Source organism: Nanorana parkeri, unplaced genomic scaffold (genome assembly GCF_000935625.1).
Source record: "Nanorana parkeri isolate BGI_ZX_2015 unplaced genomic scaffold, ASM93562v1 scaffold208, whole genome shotgun sequence".
In the NCBI taxonomy this organism is placed as follows: Eukaryota; Metazoa; Chordata; class Amphibia; order Anura; family Dicroglossidae; genus Nanorana; species Nanorana parkeri.
In genome coordinates, this window is record NW_017306476.1 from 231,917 (window position 1) to 246,803 (window position 14,887).

The following is a 14,887-nucleotide window of genomic DNA, read 5'->3' on the forward strand; positions in this document are numbered from 1 at the left end:
TATCATATTACATGCACATTAACGCTTGGTATTTTGCTTCTTAACGTGAATTGCACATAGGCAGGCTATTCCCATTCAATGGCTGCCAATGCATCATAACTCAGGTTTTAATGAACCGGCAGCATTTTTTAAAAATGTGGCACAATCTACAGATGATTCACAATTGTGCATTGTTGTATGCTAACATTTAAGTTCCTTGTGCTCTGGCTAATTGTATTGGGTTGGCATTCACAACCAATGACATCATAATGTATCAAGCTAATTGATAAGCAATTCATAGGGACCTTCACCCTGCAAATGTCTGTGAACATTCGTTTTTGTGCGAATAATGACACGGAATGAACAATATTAATGTATTTTCTCTTTTAGGTTGAATGTATTGTGATGTAATACTACATTATGGCCGCTAAATGGAGCTGAAAAGTATAGGAAATCAGTATTTATTTTCAGCTCCATCTGGGGACCATAATGTAGGATCACAACCAGCTAGGACTAAGGTCAAGTAAGGCAGAAACGCGTCAGAAGTTGTTTTTTGTAAAGATGATGTGGAATAAAGTTTGATTTTCTTTGGAAGATTATCGTGTGCTGGTTCTACAATTTTCAGTTTTTTAGCCTATCACTCCAGAAGAGAGTCATCTGTGCACTGAATGTGGATTACAAGGATGAATGACAGTGGTGAGCTTTGCGCTTTGTGTTTTTAACCATAATGTAATATTACATTACTAGACATTTTACCTTTAAAGAAAGTCTATTAAAAATGTTTGTTTTTGTTATTATTCACACAAAACAAATGTTCACATGCGTTTGAAGGGCAAAGGGCCCTGCAAATTATTTATAAATAGGCCTCTTAGTTTTGTGTATTACCATGCAAAACAATATGGATTGTTTCCATTCATTTATGGGAGTTATATTTTAAAGTGAAGCTCTAGCCTAAGCTTCTTTTTTAAGTTATGGATAGACTGTGTAAAGCTTAGATGCTCTCACAAGTTGTTGTCCATGTATCCATTACTGGCGATCCCCTCTCTTACTGTGGGTTCACCAGGATAGGAAGTGAGTGGACCTTTTACAACAGTAATAAAATCCTGATAAGGATTCTAACTTTACCCTGTGTTTAAAAAAAATAAAAGCTTGATTTGGAGATCCCCTTTAGCCAAACTGCTGCAAGTTATTCTTACACTATAAAGAATGGTTAACTTTGTTGTTGTCTGTGACTACTGATTTCTTGAAACTTGTTAGGAACCACGCAGCAAAAACAACCTGACAATGCTTCTTTCACACACTCTATCCAAACCAAGACGTTTTGGGCTTCAAGAGCAGTCCTTAAGAACAACTAGTCTAGTTTTATAATCTTAGCCATAAGCCTTTTTAGTGACATACCTGTGTTTGCTGAGCACATAAAAGATTTGCCTTGAGATGCAGACGGAATCTCTCTTCTGCTCCATAGTGCTTATTCAAAATAACACAGCTGGCTTTTATTTTCTTTAGAAAGACTTGAGTAGTTTGCAGGGTTTACTGAAATTCCTTATCCTAGTTGTCTATAGGTATAGTCTCTAAAAATATAATAAAATTTTTAACCAGCCTTCACAAATTTAGAGCCTTAGAGCATTTAATCGTGAATCAGGTGTCCCAGTCCCAATATGAAAAGCACCATACAAGAAACATAGAGGGGGGCTACATGCAAATTATTATTACTATTATTATTATTATTCATCTTATAAAGGATTTATATAGCATCAACAGTTTACGCAGTGCTTCACAAAATGAAGGGAGACAGTACAAGGAACAGAAAGGCCCTGCGAGTAAACTTAAAGCAGCTTTATGTCTTTATATTACAGGAAAAGGGTGTTTTGAGGCCTAGCACAGTCCCTTTATCATGGTGTAAATGAGAAAAAAATCATAACTAACACTGATCATATTTTAAGCAAGATCAATTCACAGTGCAAAAGATCACAGTGACGTAATGAGTATGCATGATATCATTTTGTATAACAGAGTTACATCAAAACAACTAAAATAAAATGCAGCAAGAAAAATAAGACCCCTGATCATAAATGGCTGTAAGAGCACTGAGCACTAAGGGAGTATTAATATATAGGTAATAAAAACTTCTTTAGATTTGGTTTTCAACATTCTAGAAGCCCCACCCAAGGAATTAATTTTAATTCGGTTTTTAATTTTTAATCCAGCCATATAAGAAGATGGTGATAAATGTATATGGTCATTTGACTCATCTAGCAACATCTGAAGGTGCCTGCATAGGCAGCAAGCTATGTCTAAAAACAGAGCAGACAGTAGGGAATGAGGCCAATAGAAAGACAGGGCATAGTTGTGCATTAAACACATGAGCAAAAAAACATACATGCACAGACACTCAATGCCAGATTAGGTTTTGTAAGCAGCTTCTTTATCATCGGCAATTCTGGTGGCAACAACTAGTGTGCATACCAATTGCCTGGTGTACTATTAATAAGGCAATCTCTCCAATAAATCACTTAACATAATAACCTTCCCCTACATTACCTAATCTAATCTTAAAAATTAGTTCTTAACACTGAACCCAAAACTAAATATTAAACCCTAAACCTGTCCCTTAACCCCTCCCCTAACTCTAACAAGTAACCTAACCCTTGATGTATGTCTATAACACTTAATGTGACATTAAAGTCACACATTTTTTCAGCCCCCTATGCAGCTTAAGGACTTACCTTAAATGATGCCTCTTGATCCGATTACCTTCTTCCCTCCGCTTGTATTCGGGTATTCCATTCAGAACTGGTGCCGGTCTCTGATCCAGCGCAGACTCCTCAGGTCCCACGGTATCTGTCCGATGTGCACGTGCACGGCCGCTCCAGAAGCTCCAGAACTTCAGACGGTAGCGAACGGCGGAGACACAGGTAAGTAATTACTTTTTTGGTAACTTTTTTATTTTTGTAAGGTTTTTGCATATATCTACTTGCTAGCTGTAGATATATGCAAAAACATAAGTGTTTAATTATACTTTAACCTCCTCTCCTAACATTCAGCCCCTAAAATAGTTAACCCCTAAGCCTAGAAATAGGCTAACCCAAAGACACTAAGGGGTCTATTCACGAAGCTGCCGAAGGATCTGGCCGTAGCTTCGGCCGATCCTTCGGCTAGCTTTGGCCCCAGGACCCCTTCGGTTCAGTAGAACCGAAGGGGTGCTGTACGGGCTATTCACAATAGCACGTACAGCTCCCGATCATGGCCGAGCGGCTAAGCCGAGCCGAACGCATATGCATCGGCTCGGCTGAGCCGTGCTGAAAGCCGAAGCTAGCCGAGCGGCCGGCCATTGGCCAGCCGACAGCCTGCTTCTGACAGCTGGGCGGAGCCAGCCGTGATCTTACGGCTGGCTCCGGCCACTTGCAGAGAATCGGGTCGGCCGATCATGCTGAGCATGGTTTTTGGTTTTCTATCTCAGCAGTTTTATAATTTAAAGTGTAAGTAGATGATTCAACTGCACTATTAATTGATGTAGCTCATGCACCTTCCGAAGCTCAGCACATCACAATGGCAGCTGATGTGGAGATTGACTGGGGGCTTCAGCTGCCATTGTGATGTGCTGGGCTTCTGATAGGTGCATGAGCTACATCAATTAATAGTGCAGTTGAATCATCTACTTACACTTTAAATTATAAAACTGCTCAGATAGAAAACCAAAAAATACACACATATTTTGTATCATATCAACTTTTGGACCCACCCTTTCACAGTTCATTCAGCTACATTTTTAAACTCTAACAAAAAGTAGCATTGAGGCATAAAGGAATGTGGCATACTTCTTTTCTTCCTCCCTGTAAATGGTTTGTCCTGAATTCACAGTAGACAGCCCGTTTCAATCACTTCACTTCTCTTCCATATATATAGAGCCCATTCCAGAGCATACTGTGTACAACACGTGGCAAACTGACATTTTAGGAACCTTAAACACTGTTTTTATTTGAATTTCATGGTCGTTACCTAAACACAGAGCTTTTTTTCAGCTGTCTACGTTTCTGAAAGACTTTGATCATAGCAAATTAAAGGAAATTTCTAAGAGCAGGAAAAATATTATTAATTTTAGATTTTCAGGGAGGTTTAAATTTAAATTACTTTTTGTGTTTTAATACCCTGTAAGAGCCGTTTGCTTGTTTAAATATTATGTGCCATATGATCTTTGAAATTTATGATTTAAACATGTGCATAAGGGCAATATAGCTGAACGTGTGTTGGTCTGAAAGTGCGCACATTGAGCTGTTTAGGAAGCAAAGAAAAACTGTTCCAATTATTTTTTAAGTTTGAAACAGCAAAAGAGGAGTAGAAATAGAGTAGGGTAATATTTTATGTCTGTTTTATGTCTGTAACTATGCAGGAAAAATGGTTGTTCTGCAGGGTAAAATACAGTCCTGTATAGTGATATTGTATTTTTTTTATTGCTGAACTCACTGCTGTTCTGCATCTATGATAATGGACCGAACAGCAGCGAGTAGCCTGCCGTAGGCTCGGCTCAGCCGATGCAGATGTTTGATCGGCTGAGTCGAACTCCTCCTGCACTTCAGGTCGGCCGAACATGCTGTGCATGTTCGGCCGACCCAAAGCCACGCAAAGCCACCCGATGTCGTACCAGCCTGAAGTGAATAGCCGAACAGCGTTCGGCTCACTTCGCTTTAGGCCGGTCATTCACTCGGTTGCCTACAGCAGCTTAGTGAATAGACCCCTAAGACTGTGTCAACAAGCTCATATTGCCCCCCAGCACCAACTCTCTCAAAAATACAACTGACCATACGTGACTGTTACTATTCATGCCGACTACTAGTTGTTTGCTTGGCTTTCCCTGGCACTTTGTCTATTGATAACTGATAATTGTAGTTGAACTAGCTTGGACCTGACCTTGACCCACCCAGTTGCCTTTGCTTGGTCACTGGTCACTGACTATGTGTTTCAGTTTGTTTCCAAATCTTTTTTTTTTTGGGGCTAGCTACTTACCTCTTAAAATTTCCTGTAGATGTTGTTTCCCACATCTACTTATTGCCACTACTGGCTGTGACCTGACCTTTAGCTACTGTTGTTTTCTCTCAAATGGTAATTTGTTTTCATCATGGGCTACTAAGCTATAGAAAAGGTACTTTAATAAGTACTTATATACAGGATATTTATCAGCCGCAAAAAAACATCTAGGTAAAGATGATAAGATAAGATAGCCATAGATAGGAAAAAAAGTGTCTCTTGCAATACAATGCAAATGTGGCAACCTCACTTTGATACACTATAGTGTTAACTACCACGCAGAGATAGGCATCTCTTTTGCAAGAGATTATATGTTAGAATAAATTATAGCTTAGAAATGAGCTGTTATCATATGCTACTACCTCACAGAAAGCACGAAAAATATAATTTAACCTACAGTGAGAGTCCATATATGCTAAACAGGGAGTGTGACAGTTTGAATGTTCTGTTCTTCATGTGACATCGTTACCACAGTCAATAGAGTACCAAGTTCGCATATCACTGAGCTCGGTCACAGAATCGTCGCTGTCGTCACTTTCAGTGTCTGATGACGAATTTCCTAACAAATCGCTCACTCAATTCTGCAAGTGATTCTAATTTACTATCGCTGTTTTCTACCTGGTCTATAACCGCTTTTGACCTAAAGGGATGCTTTTTGGATGCCATGGACGTTCTCAAGTTTCATGGCGGAAACAACAGTAAAAGTGCAGGCAGGGCACTGGACAAAGCCCTAGGGACAAAATTGAAGTGAAATAGTTTGATATATGTAGTTATAGCAGATTGCATTGTATTCTGTGTAAATGTGATATTTGCACTTTTGAATTTCCCGCCGTCTCAGCCCCACGCTGTGACGCCTGAAAACTAAACTGAAAGCCGAATGGCGGCATCGACCGGGCGCACCCAGCAGAGGAAACCGCGGGCTCGCAGGGACAAGGTAAGTGACACTTTTGCGTAATCCCGAGTGTGGCTCGCGGTTACCGCTTTTGGTAATGAAAATTAACCCTGAGCCACACTCGGGAACACCGCCAGGGAGGTAAAAGGGCCTGTATCGGTTTTAGGTATTGGGGCATTTTCACAAGTACTTATGAAAATGCCCAGTATCTGCACTGATACTGATACTAGCATCAGTGCATCCCTAGTAAGTGCAGATTCCCTTGCAAAGGGAACAGTCTATTTGCCTTTAGTAAATCAACCAAAAGATTTATGGTTAGCGGGCTGGTGATGTGACGAATGGCAACAGCCCCAGACTAGTATACCTTGCTGGTCATGTGGATCTGACACATAAATACCCTCACTACAATATAATTTGTCGGGATATAAGGAATGCATTTGATCTAAAGGCAAATAGCTGCAAAACAAATGCGGAGGAATGGAATGGTATATTTGGACTCAAGTAAAATCATTCTAATTAGCAAACCTCTCAGATTATACAGTCATGCTATAATGTAACAGGTATATCCCTGTGATCCGCTGTAGAAAGGAGTGAATCAAATAATGTTAGTGTAGCACTGACCACATAAGAAGCTCCTGAATTTTACTCCTAGCCTTTCTTCTGGTGAGTTGCCCTTTAGCTGCACCCACACACTGACTGACTCACCAACGGTGACTGACACATATACCTCCACATACTCCATCTGATTTTTGCGTACGGGATACCCAAAAACAGCAGCAAAAATTCCCACACTGTTTTGTATCTTCTTACCTCTGCCACATGCTAGTGTAGAATAGGTAGGTCAGATGGAAAGCTATCTTAAAGTAATCTCAGACCCTCTTGCAGACTAGTTATAGACCTTTAAGCTGAGACCGGCACTCTGACTAAGTATAACTGTACTTTAGCTTTAGGTTTTTTCCCCAGGCAGCATGGAATAGGCTTCTCTGAAAATATACCCTCCCCAGGCAGCTGGCCTAGGAGGCAAGACTAGACCTTCACACATACATCCTCTCCAGGCAGAGCCTGGGACACAAAGTAGCTTTTTAGAATTTCACTCTAAATATTTATTTCCCTTCCCCAGCATGCATCACTTGATTAAACCTCTCAGTAATTGGCTAAGGCAGAATGAATAATTATAACCCCTTGCACTGTATCCTAGAAGAAACACAACAAACCAAGATAACAATAGACATGTAAGCCGGCAAAAAAATGTGTTTAATTTCGGATTTTTCGTTATTTCATTAGTGGTATTATTATTATTATTAGTGGTAGTATTTACGAATGATTTTTCATTGAGGCAAAGTGGCATTAGAAAAAGAAATTACATTTTTTTAACATTTAACAGAAACAATATAAAAAAAAGAGTGGGGTTTCATCCCAGTTCATACCAGACCCTTTAAACAGCCTGGCAGAGCAGGAAAGGGGAGGGGAGAGCATGCAGGCCCGCCTCCTGCACCATACCAGGCCACATGCCCTCAACATTGGGAGGGAGCTTTGCCAGGGGGGGACCCCATGGATGAGGACAAGGGCCGATGAGGACAAGGGTCGATGAGGACAAGGGTCGATGAGGACAAGGGCCGATGAGGACAAGGGCCGATGAGGACAAGGGTCGATGAGGACAAGGGCCGATGAGGACAAGGGCCGATGAGGACAAGGGCCTCTTCCCCACAACCCTGGCTGGGTGGTTGTTGGGGTCTGCAGGCAGGGGGGCTTATCCTAATATGGGTGCCCCCTTTCATAAATAATTGAAGAATCTAAGCACTATTATTCCTTTATTTTTAGGTTTGAGAAATATATGCATTTTTTATGGATTTAAACTTATGTTTGTTTTTCTAGTCTGTAGAAGCCATCTCTTTTGTATGTATGGGGTGTTTTATAAGGCAAAACAGATATTTTAGATAAAAGATAGTATTGTTAATCCTTTGTCTGGGATGTAGGAACATTTGCATTCCAGTTTAGAGATTTCCAAATGCAAAAGTAGGATACATGGGAGTCCTGCCAACAGGTCATGCTGCTTCTATTATAACTGAAACGTAATCATGCCATTCATGTAAAGAGGACTCTGTTATAGGCTATATATGTTTTGACTGGTGTAATAAGTACTTTTTGTTTATAAATATGAAGTAAATCCTCCCTACTTCCTCCAGTAAATATAGTATAGACAAAGAAAATGATTTTTTTTTTTTTTACCATTGTTAAATTACAAATTATTCCAGTATATCTGTACACTCCTCACAATTTTCCTCAAGAAAAAGGGCAACTGAGCCTTCATCACAGTGTGCATTATTTATTTACTATAAAGAATGAGTACCATGGCACAGTTTTTATTAAACTAAGTCACATATTTCATGCTTCTGTCCTTCACTGAGTATGAATTTATCATGACATTTTCATTTTCTTGTATTTAAATTAATATTATTTATGTTACAGCTGCCTGTTCTATGCCAGGCAATTTTAGCTAAAAGACCAAACAAAATCAAACGGGAATGGTAACTAAAAGCTAGCAGATAGTTTATGAAACTTGTATTAAAAAAAGAAAAAATATCTGATTGGGTTAAAGGTACTTTAGAAAAAATACTTCTTATAGAGACAGTTTCACCTCACCTATGCATTTACCTTGTACTGACCTTGCCCTTAAACTCGCCTTGCCTGTGGTCTCTCACAGTTCCATCCTTCATCACAGCCGGCAATGAAATTAGCAGTGTCAGTGACTCCGGTATAAAGGAGTCAGAGCAGAGGCAAGGTGACAGTGTCTCCTTAAAGTAACTGGCTGTTTGAAGTTAAGACAGAGTATTTTGTACCTTATGGACCATATCGTTTGGTTGATGTTGGACGACATCAACATTTCAAAACCGCAATGGTACTAACAAACATTGTAATATAGTTTCTGTAGTGTTTCAGCATGCTTTAAAATTTCTAACTGCTTCTATGTTGACCATTTGGTCATGTTGTTCTCTTATATTAACAATTTTTTTCAACAACCATGATAACCTTCTGACAGTGGGAAATGCTGGCTTTGTTATTAACAATATTTCTACTTTTTTTTTCCTTAACAAAATACAGTAATATAATTTTAGATGAATGAAAAGGGTCTGGTAAAAATTGTATTTACTAAGAACGTAGTCAAATATTTTGATCTGTGCTTGGCTGGATGACCATGGATCCACAATCAGTTTGCAGGTCCATGGACTCTTGATCAACAAACACTGTCTTACATCCAGGTTTTTTTTTAGCAATGGCTGAATTGGTCATAAAGCTAGCAAAAATCAAGTAATATTTTGTCAAATATGGCTTTTATCAACAAAACTATGTGATAAACAAAATCAACCCTAATTCTAATCCTAATGTAAGCCAAAAGCTAAACCTAACCCACTGCTTTCTAGCAAAGCTATGTGATCTGACATACACTGACACAATGGTCACATGGTTTTTAGAATAAACAAAGCCATGTCAGTGACAACTGGCACCGTATTACTTTCTAGGAGCACATCAGACGTACCTAGAATTATTTTCTTGAAATTTGCTGTTACATAAAAAAAGTAAAAAAAAAACATTTTAAAAATGTAAAGGAGTTTCTGTGCCCTAAAGAGGCATTTAAAGCCCATTACTGGCCCCTTAAAAATCACCAAAAATCACCTTCATTTTGCCTTACTATTTTCATTTTGCCCAAATTTCCTAATTTTCCCAAAAAATGTAATGGTGAAAAATATCTCTTTGTTTTGCTGATCCCCATGCTGGCCTACTTTTATTTTACCCTTGTGATTAAAAAAAAAAACATGCACTGGCGGTCTTGCAGGAGACATTCTTTTTTCCACCATTGAATGAATAAATAGCACAGCATTACTATCAACCTCCTCTAAGGGGTTAATTTAATTTATGACAACCCCCTTGAACTTTGCTGGGCCTTCCATATTGATATGTTAATTATGGCATTGTTATCTTTTATGAATTCCAGTTACTGACATATTGGTATATGGTATTGGAAAATGATGTGGTGTGGTGGGGACGAAGGTCTGGCAGAAGCTCCATCCTTGTTTTATGAAACATTTTCAATATTTGTACTATGCTGTTGAATAAACCCTATGTTCCTGTGGTATCTTCTGTTTGTTGTGTCTCTTTATAACAGCTAATGCAGCTCTAATCTACCCATAGTCTGAATCTAGGGCAAACATTCCCTTCACTGCATTTTTCACATATGTCAACACATAATTAGCCTGGTATGCAAGACTTATATGTCGGGTGTCCAGTTCCATGTGTACATAGTGATCATCAATTTACATGAGCAATCTACACTTTTGAACTGGCCATTAGAACTTGCTTACATCACTCCAGCAAATGATGATTGCTCTGAATGATTGTTTTGATGTGAAGTAGGCTTGATATCTCCAAGACATTAACCATCTGGACTCTAATCTAATTGAAAAGACAAGTGGCTAAACATGAAGATGTGTTAATTTTCAATATGCAACTGCAATAGTGTAAATGAGGCAGTATTTACCGTACCAGCATTCTATTTAATCAAATAACCACAGTATTAACGTGCTGAGTGATAAGTATCCTCTGCTCTCAGCTTGTGTGTTTTCCAAAATATTTCGCTCTTCATTTTGATCTGGAATATTGCCGCTCAAATTATCTGCATTGGCTTCCTATTTTAAAACACTATACATTTTTTGTAACAATTTGCATTTCTTTCTTAGAGCCTAATGATGTGTTACATATTCATTGTGTGTGATGGAGTACATTTTTATTTTCCAGTTGCAATGTTTTAGACTGACATTTATATTAAAGTGCCAATATCTAATTATGCCATTACAACATTTACTGACACAGAGTTACTCCAGAATTTTGGACTCTATCCATCAACAGCATTGGAAATCATTTATTTAGCTGAAAAAGTGCAGGTTCCATAATGGAACAGTATAGGCACACACATGTATGCAAACTAATTTGTGTGAGATAAGCAACTGAATTCAGAAGGAAGTCTGTTGTGCATGGCCAAAAGCAGCTGTCATTTCCTGCTATCTCGTAGTTGCTTATCTTGCCTAAAAGTAGCGAGCAGAGACAGGCAGTAAATGTATCCTCTTGCTAACATTGCATAAAGGAAGCATTAGTGGATTTATGCCAGTGTTATGATTTAAAAAAAAAGAAATTTTTTTTTGGGTTGGTCTCAATTGTATTGTATTTATTTTACTATGTCTAATTGATGTTAGAAATATAATGCTTGCTTCACAAATAAACTTTCAGGCTCTTTTTACATATTAGCGGTTTTCTACGCACGGAATACGCAGAAACAACACGTATGTTAAAATTTGTGCATTTTCATGATGCACGGTTTTCTACAAAAAAAAACCGCAAATACCATGTGTGAATGGAGCTTTATTACTACGTGCACCCATGACACCGGATTCCCTGTTTTTTTTAAAGAGAGAGCCCAGCAGAAGTTGTCTTTGATGGAAACTTGCATGGGGCCTTAAGGCGGGAGGTGTATATGTTTGTATATATGTTAGCTTGAGCTTTGGAGCTCTTTGAACAACAAGTTTTTTTCAGCAAAAAAAGGAGAGAAAGGAAAACAGGATATGTAGGGTGAAGCTCCACTTGGCCAAATTTTAATCAAATAAAATATTTATATTCAATATCATATATACCTAAAAGAAAATAAAAAAACATTTTTTTAGTCCTAGCATGCTAAATAAAAAAGGTAATATGTACAAAATCACAATGCATTCCTTTAAAAAACAAGTTTACATGACTCAGGACAGTGCTGGGGCAGATGCCACCTGAGGCACCATTTTTGCCGCCCCCGTTATTGGTTGCTAGTAGACATGTGCGATTAGTTTAATTCCGAAACGAAATTCGGACAAATTTTCGGAAATTCGGAGATTCGGATGCATCCGAATTCCGAATTACAGCTAAAACGAATGCAAACGAAACCGAATCCCCGATTTCCCGAAATTCGTTAGCGGTAGTCAGGTCGAAAATGTTAAAAAAAACAGTCAATTTTTGACTATTCCTTAAATTAAAAAAAATGGCTCCATCAATGTAATCCAGTGTCAATCAGGACCCCTGCCGACCCGACGCAATAAAAAAAAGTCCCGCCGCACGACTCCCATCTGAAACCGACGAAAACTTGCTGCAAAAATAACATTCAGTCCGAAAATAAACAGATGGGTGGAGCGAGACGTGACGCCACGGTTTGTTCCGCCCATTTGACACTCTCAGCTGTCAAATGCTACATAGCATTCGGGAACTCCCAAATAGTATTCATGAGTTTCCGAATGCTATTCAGGTCTGTGAGCCGAGGTGTCATAATGCTTTTCAGATGACACCTCGGCTCACAGACCTGAAAAGCATACGGAAACACATGAATAGTATTCGGGAGTTCCCGAATGCTATGTAGCATTTGACAGCTGAGAATGTCAAATGGCCGGAGCGAGCTGTGACGTCACGGTTCGCTCCGCCCATCTGTTTATTTTCGGGCTGAATGTCATTTTGCATTGAGTTTTCGTTGGGGTCGGATGGGGGATCGTGCGGCACGATTTTTTTATTTTTTGCGGCGGCGGGGGTCCTGCACCTCGATTGACACAGGATTACATTGATGGAGCCATTTTTTAATTTTGAATTAAAGGAATAGTCAAAAATTGACTGTTTGTTTTTTTTTCAATTAAAGGATTTTATCCAAAGTCTGGGCTATTTACTATTTGATTTAACCCTTTAGTGAATGGGTAGGGGTACAAGTACACCTTACTCATTCACAAGGGGGAGGCGGCATCTGGCTGCCCCCTTATTTAAAGGGGTACCCCGATGCAAATAAGCCCCCTTGCCCGCAGACCCCCACAACCACCGGGTCAGGGTTGTGAGGAAGACACTCTCCCAATGCCGAGGGCACGTGGCCTGGTAAGGCGATCGAGCACCCCCCCCTTTCCTGCCTTGCTGGGCCAGTGCTTGGATCAAGGGTCTGGTAGGACTGTTAGGACCCCACGTTTCCCCCCCAATCTTCTGCAAGCTAAAAAAAAAGTGATTTTTCTTTTGTTTCTCCTAATGTCATTTTACTGCAATGTAATTCCGTCCAAAAAACGAAATTTCGACCGGACTACCGCTAACGACTTTCGTCCGAATCTAATTTAATTTCGGACCCGAATCCAAACAACGAAATAATGCAAAATCCGAATCAAAACTAAACAAATTTTTTGCTGGTGCACATGTCTAGTTGCTAGAATGAACCTGCCCAAGCTGCAGAGCATTGCTAGCTGTTTTGGTGCAGGTGCCTGTCTGCACCATAACAACTAAAGATACTGTGCAGCCCAGGGGCTGAACATACACAGGGGTGAATATGCACTGAGGACAGATGTATGGACACTCGGTCCTTAGTGTCACCCTTCACTGTGCCTCCATGAGTGCGGTCTAAGGCAGCTGCCTCAATTGGCATCATTGGCAGCACAGCCTTGGTAGGAAGACTTGACCATATCTTGTCTATGTTTACCAGCTATGTCTATTGGTTTTAGGAACATCTGTGGGTATGAACTTGATGAGAGAAACATAGCTGAAAAATCAGTGAACAGAAAAGTGAGCACAGTACAGACATACAAAGCAACAGGTAAAAGGTCAGGCTAGACAAACAGATTCATACTATGCTGTGATCCAATTGAAAAATGGCCCTTACAATAGGTATGAACAGGCCCGGATTTCCCACAAGGCCACCGAGGCCCGGCAGCCCCGCCATCTGGTTGCCATTCTCAATTAATGGGGAGGGGGGGTTGGCGGTGCGGGGGGGAGGGGCGTATTGTGGAACCCAGCCTTGGGGCGGCAGGGAGAGTAAATCCGGCCCTGGGTATGAATGAATATATATGGCAAAGCACTTACCAGTATGCACCCCATATATGTAGTTGCACAGCTGGATAACTGCAGATAGACAGGACAGAGTGCAGTACACAGCAGAAGAAAAGAGCAAATTAATGTGTAACTAGGCTCAACAGGATATGCATACCAAGATACAGGATCAGAAGCCATAGCTAATGCAGGTCAGATCAGAACATACAAGACAGAAGACCCTAGCCAGAGGCTGAATTGCTAGGGACCATACAGATTAACTTATCCAGAAGCATCGTCGCTGGCTGGTGTTTGTAGAGCCCCTTAATAGCTACAAACACGGAACAGTTGGGACACAGTTGTAGGAGGCCAAGAAGACAGACTGATGGAACAGGAAAGTTTTTTTTTTGGTTTATTTTTCTACTTTCAGAAATAACAAATAAAGCAAACAAACTCCAGCTCAGGCACCAAAGTCAGGAAAAACACAAAATATAAAGCAGATTTCCAGAAAAATTAAAATGAATTAACAAAAATACAAAGCCCAGTAAGAGTAAAGGTCTGCAAAACCCTGAGTTCTTAAAAATAAAAGAATTCTTGACAAATTGTAACATGATTTTTCATCCATATGCAAATTTGGATTAAAAACTAAGAAGTAGACATGTAAATGTTGTTTCGTTCCAAATCTATATTCGTAAAAATGTTAGTTACATTTGGACATTTAGATGCATCCACATTTCTGAATTTAAATGCGTCTCAATATGAACAAATCCGAAAGTTCTTTTAACGAAAATTCTTTTAATCTGAATTTCGTTCAAAACTAAACTAAATCAGACATGTGACTGTTGGGGGTTGCAATACAGGCACGGTCATGTGATTTCCTGTTGTTAATCTTTCCGAAACGAAAATTCGGGCGGATCCGAAATCCGAATAATGAACCAAATCGAATTTCAGATCTGAGATCCTAAAAACCAAAGAAATAAAAATCTGTATCGTCCTGAGACAAAATTAAACACATTTTTTCAGGGTTACATGTCTATTAAGAAGATCATATTTTTAATAGACACTGATAAGATGTATTAAATGAAATTTTAAGTTTTAGATACCCACTAAAATTACATTTCAGATGGCATTGAGGGTGTCTTTGAG